This window comes from Alligator mississippiensis, chromosome 4, assembly GCF_030867095.1.
Source record: "Alligator mississippiensis isolate rAllMis1 chromosome 4, rAllMis1, whole genome shotgun sequence".
NCBI classification, from domain to species: domain Eukaryota; kingdom Metazoa; phylum Chordata; order Crocodylia; family Alligatoridae; genus Alligator; species Alligator mississippiensis.
Window position 1 is genome coordinate 156230299 of NC_081827.1, and position 19230 is coordinate 156249528.

The window sequence follows — 19230 nt, forward strand, 5'->3', positions numbered from 1 at the left end:
GCTGCATGGCATGTGGTCACACACCCAGCTAGATTGAGAGGAGCTAACTCGGGTCCCTATCACAGTGTATGCACAGAAGCAAATTTCTCATCGTGAACTAATTTATCCCCCTTCCTGCATGAGTTTTGCAGTCTGCGTTAAGCTCTGTGCTGCTGTAGCTCGAATGTTACTGGTAACCAAGCCAGTTTAAAGCATTCTTAAGTATGTCTGTACTTAACAGTCTTCACAGCAGTGTGTAGAGGGCTGATGACCCTCAAGAGCCAGGCAGGCAGATATGAAAATATGTTGCAAAAATGTTTTCCTTTATCCCATACGTAGTCAATAGCAAATCAAGCTAAATAATTTTTTGTGAAATTATGTCCAGTGTTGCAGCATCATAAGATGACTGTTTTCTACAAACTTGATTTTTGCTGGGGGGGGGGCACTTATTTGCTTGTTTGTTTTTTCAGGCCCAATAGGCAAGTTTTTGATGGGGAGGGAAAGGTAAAAAAATAAATTAATTAATAACTTTGCTGCACTTTTTGCTGTTCAGCTGTAATAATAGGTTTGATAATAAAATCTGAAATGCAGACCTCAGCTCCATGCCTGTCAAACCATTTGCTCAGTTTGCTTTAAACCGTGTGCGTGTGCAAGTACACCCACAATCATGTGAATTTTTTAAGTGGAAAAGGTAACTAATGGCACAATCTTTCCTGGTACTAGTTGCTCTATTTCTTTAGGAAGGATGTTACAGGAACAGTCGGGGTAACCCATGAACCATTCTGATTTGGAGCCCTACATATCAGAAAATCTGCGTAGAGTTCCTGTATATATCCATACAGGTTCACTTTTCATTTTGGGCCCTAGAAACTTTACCTGGAGCAGCTGCTCTTAAGTGAGTAGATAGTAAGTTTTGAATACATCACCAGCACCATTTCATAGAGTTCAGGGACAGACATAGCCTTGAAGACTAACGGCATAATGAGATTGAAGGGGGGGCAGGCAGAGAGGGGGACACAGATTTAGACCAATTCAGACTGGAAACCAGGTACAAATGTTTAGCTGTGAGGGCAATTAGTTATTGAAAAAACTTGGTAATGGTCAAAGTGAATTTTCCACCATTTTCAGGCTTTACACCATGGCTGGGCGTCTTTCTAAAGGAAGAGCTTCAATTCAGCAAGAAGTTATGGTTGATGGAGTGGACAGGATAAAGTTCAGCAGCCTGTGCTTTACCGGAGGCCAGATGAGATAATCATGATTCCTTCTGGCTTTAAAATGTGTGAACTCTGGTCCCATTCAGTTTTGCCTTTGAATTGATTGCAGCCAAAATTTCACATAAAGCAATAACTGAGTCTGGAGGGCCTGGGCAGACATTGGAGGGTTTGTTTTGTTTTGACATAAAAAAAGAGAGATCTGCTCCCAGGAGTATGTGCAGCATAAGGGGAGATGGATGCCTGTGTGCTTGTGAAAAGAAAATGGAGGGATACACTTAGAGGTGAGAATGAGGGAGTCACTGGGGAGAAGAAGGAATGGATCTTCAATTCTGTGTGGGTCTCTTGCTTTTTATGGATCAGGATTGTCATCAGAGGAGCCTAATATTACACACTAAAAAATGGCCCTTCCAAATGAATCTCTTCAGCTCTCAGTCTTAGCTTCAAGAGCTTTCACTGCATTGAGTCTGTAGGTTCCCTGAAAGTGGTTCTGATTCTGCCAGGATCTTTCCTCCTTGTTTGACTGCAGCAGTAGTTTCTGACAGTCTCATAGTTGCTGTTGCATTTTTCTCTCTTCCCCAAGATCAAAAAGAACTCTTAACAAATAAATGAAGTCAGAATTTCTTTTTCTATGAGAGAGAAACTAGATTTGAATCCAGGTGAATGCTTAATTGCATGTAAATCAGCTTTCATGAGGCATTTGTTAAGGATTTATTGATATTCCTTCTAGGTTTTGCTCCCATCTTGTCCGTAATTTAACACGGAGAGACTCCAGATGGGATAAATGCTCAGAGCTAATGTGCTTACTGCAAAATGACTGAGGCTGACCCCAGCAGAGGTGTAAAGTCATAAATTCATAGATTTTAAGGCCAGATGGGACCATTGTCATCATTCAGTCTGACCCTTCTGCACAGGGTTGGGGAAATTTCAGCCAGTGCTGTTTTTGCATTAAGCCCATTATTTCTGTCTGTGCATAATCTTGATTTATTTTTTTTGACTAAACCTTTTGATAAAATCCTGTATGACATTCTTATAAGCAAGCTAAGGAAATATGGCCTAGATGTAATCGCCATCAGGTGGGTACACAGCTGATTGAAAAATCACTTTCAAAGTAGTTATCAATGCTTCTCTGTCAAGTGGGGTAAGCATATCAAGTGGAGTCCCACAGGGCTCTGTCATGGACTGAGTTCTATTCAGGATTTTCATTAGCACCTTGGAAGATGGAATAGTGACTACACTCATAAAATCTGCAGATGACACCAAGCTGGGACCAAACAGGTGACACCAAACACTTTGGAGCACAGGATTAGAATTCACAATAATTTGCCAGACTGGATATGAAATTAATGGGGTAAAATTCAATGAAAACAAGTGCAAAGTGCTAAAAATGAGGAGGGGAAAAACTGAAATGCAGAAACGCAAAATGGGGTGGCAGTGGGGCTGGGGAAAAAAAAAAAGATTGAAGGTTTAGGGTGGATCACTAAATGTGAATTGGCAAAGTGATGCGATTGCAAGAACAAGTCCTGTTCTGGGATGTGTTAACTGGAGTTTGGCATAACAGAGGCAAGTGGTCCAGCGTCCTAGGTACTAATAAGGTTTCAGCTAGAGGGCAATGTCTATTTCTGGGCAGCAAATTTAGGATATAGACCGGGGGTCACCAACCCCCAACATGCATGCCAGAGCATGGCAAGTGAGGCCATTTTGCTCAGCATGCCACAGCTGGCCTGAGGTCTGGGCTGCTGGGTCCAGCCAGGGAGCCTGGGCTGCTCACAGCAGACAGCAAGGACAGCTGCAAGCAGCTGGGCTCTATGGCAGGGTGCTTGCACCAGGCAGGCACAAGCATGGAAGCAGCTGCATCAGGGTCCAGAGCCCTGGCCCAGCTCCATAGCTGGTGGGGACACACAGCAGAGAAGGGGTCAGGGCAGCGCACCCCCAGTCCTTTCCTTGCTGTGTGCCCCAAGGCACACTGCAGCTGCCACTGGCCACAGAGCCTGAGCTGCTCATAACGAAGAGGCAACAAGTCCTGCTGTGAGCAGCCCAGCCCAGGCTGCCAGGGCCTGCATACAGGGGTCTGCATACAGCATGGGCTGCTCGCAGCAGGCAGCTATGAGCCTGCAAGCGGTTGCATGGGGTCTGAAGCCTCAGCCCAGCTCATTGCTGGCAGTGGCTGCATGCGTGCCTTGGGGAGCATGGTGGGGAAATAGCCAAAGTTTGCCACAACAAGGATCAGGCCCCTCATGGATGCCCTGCCATCCGCCCCTAGCACTTGGCCCAAAAATGTTGCTGACCCCGATATAGACCAACTGGGGAGATTTCAGAGAAGAACAATAAAATATGCCTTCTGAGGAAGGGTTGAAGGAGCTGGTTTTATTTAGCCTAGATGAGAGAAGACTAATGGGGAAGCACAATGTCAGTGTAACGATACCTGAAAGATTCTTATAAAATGATTAGTAGCTAGTTATCTTCTCCAGCGACTGAAGGAAGGACATGAATTCAGTTTAATTTGCAAAAAAAGAAAGTTTAGGTTGGATATTAAGAGAACCTGTCTAGCTCTGAGGGTGGGAATACAGCAGAATAGCCTGTCAAGAAATATGGATGTTCATAAAAGCAGGTCGGACAAATACTTGTCAAGATGGACAAGGTCAGGGGCAAAATCCGGCCTGAAAAAAAGTCTGATCCAGCCCTCAAAAGTCTAATCTGGCCTAAGGAACTGATTGGTAACATGAAGCTGCACTATGCCACCCATCCCTTCTGCAGTGCTCCCCTCTGCTGCAGAATCTGCTGCATTTGAACTTTCCTTGTTGCAGGAGGGTTAGAAATCTTCCAGGACGGTGAGTGCAAGGCAGCTGGCCACTGTGGAGGCAGAGAATTCTCGCCTGTAGCCACTGCTAGTTCTGGACCAAAAGCTACCACCACCTAGACTGAGTATACTTCATTTATCCTGGTGCAGGCAGTCCTATTTGACTTCTCAAGGTCCTATTCAGACCTACCTTTCTATATAATTTCACCCTCTCCACTGTAGGACCCTCTCACCAGCGCTCTGACCACTGTTCTGACTGAAACAATGAAGTCAGTAGGATGTTTGCTATGAGTCCTGGTGGGAGCAGGAGCAAGAATTATGGTATGTCCCCACAGAGTTAGCAATGCCAAACTATATCCTTGGCAAGTGAAAATCCATGCTCTTGAAGCCAGTGATGCTTTGACCACTTAAATTTACTGAGCATCAGGCTACAGTGTCTTAAGCTGAGATCAGGAAATAGAGAATAAGGTTGAACATGTGAACAAAATGTTTGCCTTTCCTTCCAGCTAATGCACAGAGCTTGCCGGAGGCCAGGTCTCACCTCACAGAGACTCTGAAGGCTGCAGCCCTGTGCGACTCTCCCTGGTAGCATAGCCCATAGTGTTGTCTTGCAAAACTCTAGACCCATGTCTTCATCTATGTTTTTACCATAAATACAGGACTGGGAAAATAAGGATTCTTTGTGTTGTGTTATGGTCTACAGCATCCTAATGCTCCTTATCTTCATTAAACCTTTGGGTATGAATAGGCATAGTGAAGAGAGCTGGCCACCTATAACTTTGACCACACTGTATTTATCAATTCAAGCATTGCAGTTTGAGGGACCACGTTGAATCGAGCCACTTTCCTGGGGTACCACTGGGTGCTGAACACAAGGTGATGGAATTCCTGTTACAGAGGTCAGTTTGGGGTGTATCTACCCATTAGCCTGAGTCTGTGGTAGTACCTAAAAACCTGGCCAGAGTTTGACTTTTGTGGCAAGTATGCAATGCATAGTGCTTTCCTGTGTAAGGCTGGTTTGGGCATTAGTAGTATAGCCACATTAACACAAAGTTCCTCCCTCTACTACCATTCATGCACGTTCCTATCCTGCATACAGGACCTCCACCTGACGCAAGAGGTACACGGTCCCACTAGGGGGAATGCCTTACTGGACCTGGTATTGGCAACGGGGGATGATATGGTAGGGGACCTACAGATTGGTAGTCACCTGGGGGACAGTGATCACCAAATAATAGAATTCACCATAAGACGTTGAGTGGGTAAGGTGACTAGTAGGGTGAAAGTGCTAGACTTTAGGAAAGCTGATTTCAATGAACTCAGGCAATTAGTCAAGGACGCACTACAGAGTAGGAGTTTTGAAGAGATGGGAGCCCAAGAAGGGTGGCTGTGCCTTAAGGAAATGATCCTTCTGGCACAGAGGGAGACGATCCCGATGAGAGGAAAAAGAGGGAAAGGGGCCAGGAGGCTTCCTTGGCTGACCAGAGAAATCCAGGGCAGCCTGCGGACTAAAAGGGGAGCATATAAAAAGTGGAAACGGGGAGAGATTACCAAAGAGGAGTATACCTCCTCTGCTCGCACTTGTAGGGAGACAGTTAGCCGGGCCAAAGCTACCATGGAGCTGAGGATGGCATCCCAAGTAAAGAATAACAAGAAATTGTTTTTTAGATATATAGGGAGTAAAAGGAAGGCCCAGGGTGGAATAGGACCCCTACTAAAGGGGCATAAGCAATTGGTGATGGACACGGGGGACAAGGCTGAACTCCTCAACGAGTTCTTTGCCTCAGTGTTCCTAAGCGAGGGGCAGGACAAGGCTCTCACTGGGGTTGTAGAGAGGCAGCAGCAAGGAGCCAGACTGCCATGCGTAGACCCTGAGATGGTGCAGAGTCACTTGGAGGAACTGGATGCCTTTAAGTCGGCAGGCCCGGATGAGCTCCATCCAGGGGTACTGAAGGCACTGGCTGACGTCATTGCAGAGCCACTGGCGGGAATATTTGAACACTCGGAGCGCACGGGCCAGGTCCCAAAGGACTGGAAAAGGGCCAATGTGGTCCCCATTTTCAAGAAGGGGAGGAAGGAGGACCCGGGCAACTATAGGCCAGTCTGTCTCACCTCCATCCTAGGCAAAGTCTTCGAAAAAATTATCAAGGCTCACATTTGCGAGAGCCTGGCAGGGCAAATTATGCTGAGGGGAAACCAGCACGGGTTCGTAGCAGGTAGATCATGCCTGACTAATCTAATCTCTCTCTTATGACCAGGTTACGAAACGCCTGGACGCAGGAGTAGGGGTGGATGTCGTGTACTTAGACTTCAGGAAGGCCTTCGATACGGTATCCCACACCATACTGGTGAACAAGTTAAGAGGCTGTGACTTGGAGGACTACACAGTCCGGTGCGTAGTGAATTGGCTGGAGGGTCGCACCCAGAGAGTCACGGTGGATGGGTCGGTTTCGACCTGGAAGGGCGTGGGCAGTGGGGTCCCGCATCAGTGACTTGGACGAGGGAGTGAAATGTACTCTGTCCAAGTTTGCAGATGACACAAAACTGTGGAGAGAAGTGGACACGCCGGAGGGCAGGGAACAACTACAAGCAGACCTGGACAGGTTGGACATATGGGCAGAAAACAACAGAATGCAATTCAACAAGGAGAAATGCAAAGTGCTGCACCTAGGGGGGAAAAATGTCCAGCATACCTACTGCCTAGGAAATGACCTGCTTTTGGTGGAACGGAAGGGGAAAGGGATCTTGGAGTCCTAGTGGACTCCAAGATGAACATGAGTCGGCAGTGTGACGAAGCCATCAGAAAAGCTAATGGCACTTTATCGTGCATCAGCAGATGCATGACAAACAGAACCAAGGAGATGATACTTCTCCTCTATCGGGCGCTGGTCAGACCGCAGTTGGAGTACTGCGTGCAATTTTGGGCGCCGCACTTCAAGAGGGATGTGGATAACCTGGAGAGGGTCCAGAGAAGGACCACACGTATGGTTAAGGGCTTACAGGCCAAGCCCTATGAAGAGAGACTAGGGCACCTGGACCTCTTCAGCCTCCGCAAGAGAAGGTTGAGGGGTGACCTTGTGGCTGCCTATAAGTTCATCATGGGGGCACAGAAGGGAACTGGTGAGGTTTTATTCACCAAGGTGCCCCTGGGGGTTACAAGAAATAATGGCCACAAGCTAGCAGAGAGCAGATTTAGACTGGACATTAGGAAGAACATCTTCACAGTTAGTGGCCAAGGTCTGGAATGGGCTCCCGAGGGAGGTGGTGCTCTCCCCTACCCTGGGGGTCTTCAAGAGGAGGTTAGATAAGCGTCTAGCTGGGGTCATCTGAACCCAGCACTCTTTCCTGCCTATGCAGCGGGTCGGACTCGATCAATTGAGGTCCCTTCCAACCCTAGCGTCTATGAATCTATGCTGGTCTCTACATGGCTCTGCATTGTGCTGTGCAGATGTATCCCCTTGGTTTGTTTAGAAGTACTGTCTTCCTCAAATGGCACTGAACATGCCACCCCAAGCACCTCTGAGGCACAGGAACTCTCCAGACCATCTGAGCCTGCATATGGATTGTGGAGCACTAATGAAACGTCAACCGTTAAACAGTAAGCTTGTCTATCTTCACAGCAGAGCTCCCACACCAGTAAAATCACGTAAGCCCGTATATCATTTATCCCCTGTGCAATTTCACAGCCCTACCCACTGCTTTTAATCATTGCTGTGCTGCCTTCTTTACTCTGACTTAAAGAAGAATGCCTTGCATTTGAAAGCATGTCTAACTTTATCCCAACCATGCAGTTGGTCCAGTAAAAGATAATACCCACAAAAATCCTTGCCTTTCACATAATTCCTGGACCATCACAGTTACTGCATCCCTCCAATACTATATCATTTACATGCATTCCTTTTCTCCCTTGAAATCAAGAAAGGAATGACTGAGATTGAATAGGGGAGCTGCTTGGCAGAGTACTGCATTGCTCGCTCCCAGGGGCTTTGTCAGCAATGACATCTGCTGTCTTGTGAATCATGGAGCAATTGTCAGGCGTCTGTTGGCAGTTAAATAAAGTTGTCTGGCCCTGGGCTCTGCAGCCCCTGCCCCAGGCACAACAATTGCTCTGAAATGCGGAGTCTGAGGCTGTGCACACTGGAGAGGCTGGTGCCTTTTTCAGGGTTTAGAGAGTCGCTCCATGTAAAGACAGCTCTGATACCTGGCAGCATGGTGGGCATGTTAGATATGGCTTTATTCTTCCCTCTCATCTTGTTCTCTTTTCACACATCTGAAATGGGCTTCTTCAAGGCCATGCTTGATAGCTTAAGCCTGAGTCCTCCCCTGCAGCATCACTGAAAAATGCTGCAGAAACAATTGCAGCATCTTGCCTGCAGGGGAGCCTGCTCCAGGTGAAGGAGTGGCAGGAGCAGATGGACTCTCATGCTTCCCCAGCCACACTCGGGCTGTCTGCAACCTCTCCGACTCGGTGGATTTCTCACGCTGACTTTGCACTGGTATGCAAGGTTGGCACCAGGTGGTGGCAAATCCTGCCCACGCCAAGAGTACAAGAATAAGGCATGAGAGATGTAGCAAGGGTTTAACTGCATGGAAAGCTGCCAAGCTCTCTAGCCGCTGCTTTGTCTGGTTCTGCCCTGCAGTCAGCAATTGCAGAAGCATGGAACCAGGAATAGTAAAAGGTGAGGGCAGCAGCAGGGAAGGGAGAGGCCAGGGAACAAGTTTAGCGTGCTATCATGTGTTCAGGTAGGTGGATCAGCCTGGGTCTTGCTCGGTTCATCCTCTGAGTTGTTTCTTCTCTGCATTCCCTATCATGGGTGGAATCCCTACCACAGGCAGCACTAGACAAGCTGTAAGATAAAGACCGAATCTCAAGATCTGTGTCCAGCTGGAGGCAGAGTCCCACTCAGGGTCGCTGCAGTGTATACCTACCCCTTCTATATGTCAGGTTGAACCCATACAGGGCCTCTTTAAACTGGGTAGTGTAACTAGATCCATAATTAGTAGTACCCAGTTGCTATCTGGAACACTTCTCAGCTAAAAGAGAGTTTAAGTAGGGAAACTGAGGCACAAGGGGTAATTTTACCTGCCCAAGGACAAAAAAAACACTTGACAGTGTTGGGAACAGAACCCTTACCTCCCTGGTCCTGGTGCGATGCATCCTTAAGGCCTACTTGCTCCTCCCAAATTACAGATATCATTTCTTTTCCTTGGTTAGAGGAACAAATACCTGCTTTCTGCTCACCCTGAAAATAAGCACAACTTAATCCCAAAAGGGTCATCCCAATTATCTGAGCCCAGTACCGAAATGAGAAGGGAGGGGTGGGAGGCTACAGGAGCATGAGGCCTGGGTGCTGAGTTAGTGGGGAGGAGGGCATAAAAATAGTTCCTGCTACACTGACAGCCTGAGACCTGCCACTAGCAGCACAGCCACTAAAACTGCCTTATGTGCTGCTTCTAACTAGTGCACAGAAGTACCAAGCAATGCTCCCCTGCTGCAGTCTCTGCTGTCAGTGCCCATGAGCATGCACACAGATCTGTGAAAAGTGAACTGCAAGAGCCATTGAACATGGTTCTGGCCCAGTAGCAGAACAACTGTGCCTGTCCCCTCCCTCATTATTGCCACTCTCTGAGACCACCTGCCACAGAAGGGCTTCTGAAAAAATTGACAGCAGCACAGCTGTCCTGGGCGTCTTTGCTCTGAAATTCAGTTAATACTTGGCTTAAGACGGCTTAGTGGTTTGCTTTCTGGTTTCAGCCCTGTTGAGCCTAGAAAACCCAAGCCCCATCTTTTTATAGCTAATTGGGCTTCACCCTTTTATCTTTGTGCTCTGAAGCTGTTGCATCTCCCCCCCCCCCCCCCTTCCTCCCATATGGATCAGATCTTGTCCTGGGCAGTGAAATGTCACAGTAGTGAGGCTGGCCTATCTTCAGGAAGCGTTGTGGTTGGTATTTGACTTGTATGTTAATTAATTGGTTCATGTCCACAGAGCAGCATGGATATGGAAAGTGCTGGAGATGCTTTAAATGTTAATTGTTGTTCATTAGGATTTCACTGCTAGGTCACTGCCAGATCAGCTGTAGCCTGACACCAGATGTATCCAAGGGTGCACCCCTACCTCGCATATTAATAACAATACTGGGGCTTTTGGGAACTGTAGAAGCCCCTTCATGCTAACACGTGCTGACACTCTGTCTTCCAGCTCCTTTCAGGGACAAAACCATCCTCCCCTCTCTTTTAACAAAGCATGTGGTCAAGACATCTTTCAGCAAAACAAAAATGTGAGACACCAAACCTGAAATGCACACAGCCCAGAGGGAAAGACCTTGCCCAAGATCAGTCACAGGCCATAGGGATGCCTCCCAGCTCCTGCTGCCCGGCCCCAGGCATGGGCCCCATGGGGGATATTGGATCTGTGGTCCTGGTTAGGAAATAAAAGTGAAGGGATGCAAAGGGCTGGAGTAAGAGGGGCTGGGAAGGTCACAGGGAGAGAGGATGCTAAACCATAAGGCAGGGAGAGGTGACATGGGGCTGGAAGCTGAAGTCTAAGGACTGGAGGGTTGGATGATTGGTGAACTCCAGGAGTCAAGCCCTTGAAATGGGGCATCAGGCAGGAAATTGCCTAGATTTTCCTCACTTTCTCCTGAGTTCAGTCACCTGCTACCTCAAGTTCACTCTACTGAGGGGCTGGCAACTACTTTGCTGCCAATGGGCACTATATTTCCTGTAAAGGTAGGAGGGACTATGAAATCCCCTGGTGCTTGACATCCAGCAGCAGACTGGTCTTTGATGGCTACTGCTGTTATGTTAGGAAGCCACTTATGCCTTTCCCAGATGGAAATGCCCATGGCGCTGATGTGGGGAGGGGAAAGGTGGCAATGGCCAGGGTGTTTGCACTTTGTTTAACTGCTACAATGCCAAACAAAGTGCCAGTGAGAGGCTTCCACAGGGCTTGATAAGATGTTGGTACCCAGCTGTCTCACCACACCCTGGCCACGCCATATGATGAAGTCCCAATGATTCAGGTGTTTCTTGCATTCACTGCAGCAATGAGGGCATCATGATTCATTCCCCGGGGTGTTCCTGACTCTCCTGTCCCTGGGGGAGGAGGCATACATGCATTAACCCTGGGCATGCTGTAAGAAAGTAGTTTTCCATCACCTTGCCACAACCCAAGCATAGGTGTCCAATCTGCTTAGCCTTCTTTAAGTGCAGCCACCTTCTATTCATGCGCACTCTGCTGAATGCCCCCTCTATGGACTTCCCCTCTCTTGTCAAAGCAGATGGAGCCTGTGCCATCATGGCTGTCAGCAGCATAGATAACTTTTTGTAAAGGTGGACAAAGTCTTGAGGCAGCTGTTCCCATTTGCAGCACAGCCTTAAGAGGGTGCTAGTCTGCAGGGGGTGCTCTGCCACATGAAGGTGTGCCTGCTGGGGGGCCAGTCTGCTTTGGGAGGTGGGGTATACTCTGTTGGATGAGGCCTTGGCTGTTCAGCAGCCCTGGAATAAATGTCAGTTCAGGGCAGCCACTGTCTACTGCCCTCTTTATACCTCCTCTTTGCTCCCAGCAGAGGCCAGTTAGGCTGTATGGATGAGGCTATACTGGGATCTGGATGCTCCTTGTGTCACGGGGCTCAGCATCCCACTAGCGCCTGAAGAGCCAAGTCACTTGTGCCTTATCCCACCTTTTTTCCTTCTAACCTGCCGTCATGATTCAGCCCCCAGTGTAGAGTTTGAAATGAGCAGGCAGAACGGTGCATCCATACACAAGCATGTAGCCCCACCAGGGCTCTATCTAGCCCTCCATCCCAGACACCAGAGACCTGACTCCTATACATAAAGCTTAAAGAGGCCCCGCTTTACCCCAGATCAGAAACCCATCCTGCTCTTTGCCACTGTCCTAATATGTCCATTCCTTATAGGCCCCCACTACCTCATTCGTGATGGACTCCTCAGTCTCTTCACTGAGCTCAGCTCCATTGATAAACAGTAACATGGTTGTGACCATGGACAGGACAGGGGTGAATTGTCCATTGGAGAAACTCAGTTATGCTGGAATTCAATAATCCAGGAAGATGCTTGGCTTTTCCTGCCCTTTATTCCCCCTACAAGGAAAGAGGAGGGAAGCGAGGGAAACAAAGAAACCGCACTTGATGAAAGAGCAGACAGTGACATTTCCATGAAATCTGATGTAATCTCAAATGCCAAGTTTTTTGTTTTTTGTTTTTTTTCCATCCTGCAAAGGGTTTAAGAAAGAATATGCCCAGTTCTATTCCTTGGACCAAAGAGGCCACTGCAGGCCTCTGAAAATCATACCTGAGAGGTGGTTGGTGAGCACCTGTTACAGTTCCCACAGCGTGCCACTGGAGCAGGGGGCAAAAATACAATGTTATGGTACATCTGACTTTCTAGGACACTGCTGTACCAAGGCCTGTGGGTTTTGCTGTTGCCCACTCTGGGGGTTGTACACTGGAACCTACCCTCCTTAGACATGCCCATAAGGAGAAGGAGGCAAATTGAAATCCTGCAGCACCTTCTTTTGTTCTGCTGAGTGCTGGTGCCTGGTTTCACAATTTGAAAATGCAATCATATCCAGGTAATGGTGAAATTAAATGACTTGGCATAGGGGAAAGGAACTGGGGAATGTCCCTTTAGATCAGGAGTGTCAAACATACAACCCATTACAAGCTGGCAACCAGAAGTTGTGGGACATGGCTGGTGGAGTGACTTGCCACCGGATCTGGGGCCTTTGGGCCCACTGAACATGGCAGTCGGCAACAGGAAAGTGAGTGAAGGCTGATACAGCTCTGGTAGCCCTCCAGCCACTTTGCCTGTTGCCACCACTGCATCCCTATATTCTCAGCTGCTGGCTGCATGCTGTCACAGCAGGGGTGCAGTGAGCTCACTGAGCACATGCTGGGGTGCAGGGGAAGAGGATGGTGTCAACCATGGTAGATTGGTGTGCAGCATGGTACTGGGTACAACACTGTGCTGCCTGGCTTGTGTGGCAGGGCTTCCCCTGCAGCAGCACCAACTCCCAGCAAGGGGATTCTGGCACCCCTTCAAAGTTGGAGCCAGAGGTGGGTGCCTCTCTCACCCCACCTTGGCTACACTACTGTGAGACAGCCAGAACTTCTACAGCTGCATGCAGCTCCCAGGTAACAGCTATGTCTGCAATGGTGGTGTTCATTGTGGGCCCTTTCACGCTACAGGTTTCCCTCACTCTATGCAGGTTCTGTATGTCCAAATTCGCTCTTATGTGATGATCCTTTTTATACCAAAAATTTATTATATGTGAGGTAAATTCACTCTCAGGCAATCAGTGTGGTGGAAGCCCGCAGGCTGCTTTGTGCATTGCACTGTGGGAGTGATGCACCCCAAAATATAGTCTGTTGTGTGGATCTGTGCTCCTCACTAGGCCTGTGTGAATAGGGAAGTATTTGATTTGGATTCAGCCAATTCTGAGGACAGTGATTCAATCTGGTGATTTGAATCGCTGTCCGCACTTGATTCAGCCAAATCAGAATTGGAGATTTGGCGCAGATTCGGATCCACCAAGGAGAGGCAGGTACAGCTGGGTGGCTGCGGGATCTCCCACTGCTTCTGCAGCTGTGCCTGGCCTCTCCCCGGGCAGGGGGAGCCACAGAAGAAGCTCCCGTGGCTGCCTTACCTGGCACTTTAAAAAGCCCTGCACACACCAGCTCTGGCAGCAGCGATCAGGGTTCATGACAGAACACCCTTTCACCCTCTTCCTCCCCAGTGTCAGTGGGGGGCAGCAGGGATTGTCCATCCCCCCTCTCTGCCTGGCACCCATGCAGCAGCTGCTTCATGGCATGGGTGCAGCATGGCTCAGCAGGGCTCCACGCACTGTCTGGGAGCTAAGGCAGCTCCACATTTCAACTGGACCAGCCTGGCAGAACTCAGCCCCAGCTCCGGTGTGCAGCGCCCTGCTGAGCCGCGCTACACCTGTTCCATGGGACAGCTGCCACATGGGTGCCAGGCAAGGGAGGACGATCCCCGCTGCTCCCTGCTGCCTCCACTGCATTGGGGGGGGGGCCTTTGCCACGAGCCCTGATCGCTGCTGCCAGAGCTGGGGTGTGCAGGACTTTTTAAAGTGCCAGGTAGGGGATGGGGCTGGGCAGGGAGCCAGGGGAGTTCCTTCCATGGCCTGGGGAGAGGCGGGCACAGCCAAAGGAGCCATGGGAGAACCTGCAGCCACTTGGCTGTGCCTGCAACTCCCTGGGCGATCCGAATCTCTCCAAATAAGTTTGGAGGCTTCCAATTGGATTTGGACCTCTTAATGGGTCTCCCGATTTGATTCGGATTGGGAGATTCGGCCATAGAATCAAATCGGTGACCGAAGCTTCGCACAGTCCTACTCCTCGCTCATTTGTGACGCATGTTTCTGTAGTTGCTACCCATATTATAATAGTGCCCTGTGCTTGTGTGCACTGTCTGCTGTTGGTGAGTACCAAAATTGTCTTGCAAAAGTGGTTGAAATGGGTCTGAGGGTTGGTGCAGTTGAGGTCTTGGAACATATCCCTATTTGTTACATTATAAAGTGGGTTCCCTTTACGCAAATTTGAGTTATCCACTGTTTTCCAGGAATGCATGTACAGTATCAAGTAAGGGAAACCTATATTGGAAAGAGATGCAAGCTGGCTGCCGCTGTGGACAGAGATGGCTTTAAATGTTTTTTCTACATACCTCTTGGTAGCTGGGGCTTGTGATCCCTGTGGTGCCGGGGCAGATGCAGCATCCCACAGAAGCGGGGGGGGGCGTTCCCCAGTGCACTTGAAAGTGGACCAGAAACACTTTGGGTCCAGTTCCTGGTCCACCGGGGAGTGTACTGAGAAACCCCCCTGCGCCCCCCCCAGCTCAGCAACTGGTGCCTCCTGGGTCTGGGGGGCGCAGGGGGGCTTCCCTGCACTCTCCCTGGCGGTCCTGGAAGTACTCCTGGTCCACTTCCAGTCCACTTCTGGGTTCATTGCTAAACATGCTGGAGAACCCACCCCTCCCACGCTGCTGTGGGACGCTGCATCTGTCCCAGCACCACAGCAATCACAAGCCACACCTGCTACCTCAAGGTATGTAGAAAAAAACTTTTTAAAGCTGTGTCTGTGTCCGAATTGCTGATTTGCTGAATCAGCATCAACTCATGAGATTCGGTTTCGGCCAAATCACATTGGGGACAGTGATCCAAATCATTGTCCCCAGTTCGGGTCAAATCCAAATCTAAGAGCAGAGTTGACCTGCAGATTGACAGCCATGAGAAAAAACAGCTGAGCACAGATTGGGGCACGAAAAGCAGGCTGAGCAGACTTGGGAAATGATCCAGTTGGCACTGCAAGGGGCAGCACCTGTTAGCCAGTTTGGAGTCTCAGAGGCACATGCCTGGGCTAGGAATTAAGTCATGGCCAACCAGCTCTGCCTGAGTCCAGGTCACAGGTAAGTTAGGAGCAAAGCGGAACTGGGCCCAGTTGGGGCTTCTAAAGGATAGTGGTGCTCCCCCAAACTGTTATATGTAATTGGGAGGAGCTTTAATTTTGGGGCCTCCAGCTTGAGACCTGATTTTTAGAAATGTGATTATAGCTCCAATTCCCAATATCTAGTGGCCCATGTGCCCTGCCCAGGAGTTCTGCAAACTTGCACATGCATCCATCTTTCTCATATGTGGATGTCTGATGCTGCCAGAGTGATGCAGGTATGGAATACAAAGCTGTGCTGCTTAAACCACTCTCCCTCCTTTCCCACCCCCAGCTGCCGTTGAGATATATCCCACCCACCTTGCCTCTTATCAGTGTAACAGCAAACAGATCAGGGAACTGCCAAGAACATTGCTTCTCCACACAGAGAGAAAGCGTGTATGGTGTGTGGGCTCCTTTTGAATTTTCTACGTATAGTCTGAAGAGTTTTTTACAAGGAAGCTATCCTCAGCCCACTTATACCTCTGTCTGGCATGGCTCTTGCTATCAGAGACAGCTCCCAACAGCAGCAAATGGTTGTTTGCAAGTCCAGTGTCTGTAATGTGTGTTTAATGTTTGACCATTGTCGGAGGCTCTCTGTCTGCTCCAGTGAGATCGGTCTGGGCCAGGACTGTTTACCATCATAAGACAGATCTCTCTCCACTGACAGTCATTGGGTCATTTAGGTTAACTACCATGCATCACTCCAGGGCATTTTGGGTGCCAGAGACTTGCCTGGCTCACAGCATACTATGTTTTCAGAATTCAAACCTGCCTTGATAAGTAGAAGAGCCATTAAGGCTTAATGAACCTGGTGGCTGTGACCCTCCCCATTGTTAATCAGAGGGGGTAGGTCATTCCCTGTGCACTTCTTGCAAGAGGAAAATTTATGCCCATTAAAATAAATGGGTTATTTCACTTCAGCTCCCATCCTGTTGCAGGGTCTCCCTGGCCTTCTCTCAGTAAGCTGGACTGCAAATACAGAGTCCCTCTTGAACTTCAGTCCAGCCAGCCCACACTGCCCCTCTCCATGACCAGTGCTTCCAGTTCATCAATATGGTCCTTGTCCACACATGTCTCTGAGAATGGACAGTCATGCTAAACTCCTTTGGTCTTACTGCATCTTCTCCTGTATAACAATCTGTCTGGGCCTACAGCTTGGTATATGGCTTGGTATACTTGGATGTTCTGTGGAGCTGGGTTGACTTTTTCCTGTTATTCGCATTGCCCCATTGGCCTGAGAAGTTAGCCAACAGGGGCTTTTTCATGATTGTTTCCATGAGGACGAAAACGTGGTCATATGAGTCTGAAATGTTCTTGGGTGGAATCTTGTTTCTTTATGATGAATGGACCCACAGTGCTGTTTCCCTTAACACAGCAGGAACAAAAACATTGGGCAGCTTTATTACTTGGAAGTCCCCAACCCTGCCTCTCCAGCTAGTGCTAGGACAAACACACTCTGCTCTTCTGCTCCTTCCTGGAGCTGTGTTCATAGATGGCTATTCATTTTCTTTGCTTTTGCACAAAGCTCACTAGAAAGCCTTCCAACCCCTCAGACCATATAGCTTAGATTTGCTCAGGTTTCAGCATGTGGGGCCTTGGGCACTATCATGCCTTGGCCAACTATCATTACCTAAAGGGACATTTTAATTGTTCCTTTCCATTCAGAAAAAACTGATGAGCTTATATTGCAAAATGAGCTATTCCAGGATTACTCTCTATGGGGACTTTCTGTTCTAAAATAAGTGATTTTATTCTGGAATAATTGCTCTGCTCTGGATATGGTAATTATTCCAGAGTAGCTATCATGTTTATTCTAGAATACAGTATCCATGTGGGGAGCTATTCTGGAGGAGCTATTGTATTCTGGTTCATTTCCCTTATATAGAAAAGCCCTTAGCCTGAAACAACGTTTACCACATTCTTCAGTCTCAACTAGTCTGAGTAAAGATCCAGAACTCTTGCACTAGTAGCCGTTAGGGCTGTGTGAAACGGCACTGTTCCGTTTTGACTTCAGTTTTGAGGTTTGGACAGAACAGCATTTTGTTTTGAATTTCATTTCGAGTCGAAACAGCCTCACTGTTTCATTTTGTCAAAACGTGAGGCTGTTTCAATGTTTTACCTGACCATTGTGCTGGGGAAAGGAAGTCAGCTTAGCTGGGCTGAGTTCCCAACCCCAGCTCCACGATCAGGCTGGGAAAATAAACTCAGCCTAGGGAGGTTGAGTTCCTTTCCCCAGCGCGATGGTCAGGCTGGGGTTGGGAAGTCAGCCCAGCTAGGCTGACTTCCCATCCCATGTGCTAGATGGGGCTGGGGCTGGGCTGACTTCCCATCCCCAGCCTGATCTAGTGCAGGGGATGTAACTCAGCCCAGCTGGGCTGACTTCCCATCCCCAGCCCGATATTTTTTTTTTTTTTTTGGAAGGCTGGGGAGGGGAACCAAGTCATTGGGCTCAATTCCTTTCCCCAGCCCAATCGCAGCACTTGGGAGGGGAACTGAGCCTCCCTGGGCTGCTGAGAGCACAGCCCTGGCTCTCCCCTATCTCCCACCACCTCACTGGCTGCTTTGAAACTCGAAACATTTTGAAATGTTTTGACTAGCCTCATTTTGTTTTGAGGCTGTTTCAGAGCACTTTGTTTAGATTCAATTTCGCTGTTTCGAGCTTAAAATGAGTCGAAACACTGTTGAATCGAAACAGCCAGTAAAATTTTGCACAGCCCTAGTAGCCATTAATCCCTTCCAGCATAACAACACCTCCATAGAATCCTGTGATTTGGGTTGGGTAATGGGATTGGGGATGAAATCAGACATGTTTACTCTATCTGTTCTACATGATGTCGAGGTGCTAGGGCAGAAGTCGGGGATTGGAATGATTATTCAGTCCCTCAATCACATGCCTTGGCTGGGCACAGTTTGGATTGTGTAGGGGCTGAGTGATTGTCAGGACTCTGCTATGGTCACTAGGGATAGTCAGAGGCCAAGGCCAAAGCTTCCAGAGCAGCCTACCAGGGTAGTAAGATTAAGCTACTCAAGGGTCTATAGCCAGTGGCACACAAGAGTGTGGCATGAGCAGTATCACATGTGCTACCTTGGATTGCCAAATTTAAATGATTGTGTACCATTTGCAGATGGTGTGGGGGGCTTTGTCATAAGTCCCAAATGGACTTATCATTCCCTTGGAGCCATAGCAAGACTCCTTATCCTCTCTGCCACTTAAGCCTACCCTTGGGCTGATTTTAGTATTTGCAATGTGTCAAGTGGATATGGTGCCTTATGGGTCTGCTTGAGTGCTGGGTACTGCTGTGGTGGAAATTCACGGTTTCAGAAGATGAAACCTTCAGACTAAGGTTGGATTGAACCTGAGCATCACCATAATTTAGATTTTTTTCCCTGCTTTTCAGCTGTTGCATTGAGAGCAAATATACTTAGTGCACACACTTCGTATCCTGATGCCTAACTGAGAGCATGCCTCTTTGGAAAGTTCTTCAGAAAACTTTGGCAGACAAGGTTCCTTGGGTGAATTTGATATCTTTTATTAGACCAACCCAAATGGTTGGAGAATAGTTATTAAGCAAGCTTTCGGGTTCTAATAAAAGATATCAAATTCACCCAAGGAACCTTGTCTGCCTATGTCCTTAGACCAACACGGCTACAACCCAAACCTCAGAAAACTTTGTGCAGATTGCTTTGGAAATCTACAATATGCAGACTGGGAATCGGATCTTGATTTTGCTTTTACCTTTCTGACAAATAACCTTCTGCACCACTCTGGTTGGG

The 19230-nt window shown here is 48.4% G+C and overlaps 1 protein-coding gene across 1 annotated transcript in view; it reads left to right on the top strand.

The window, feature by feature from the left end:
* The window catches only part of CRHR1 (corticotropin releasing hormone receptor 1), a 131648-nt gene that overhangs the window by 2822 nt on the left and 109596 nt on the right, over positions 1-19230 (top strand). The gene's annotated exons all lie outside the window — the stretch shown is intronic.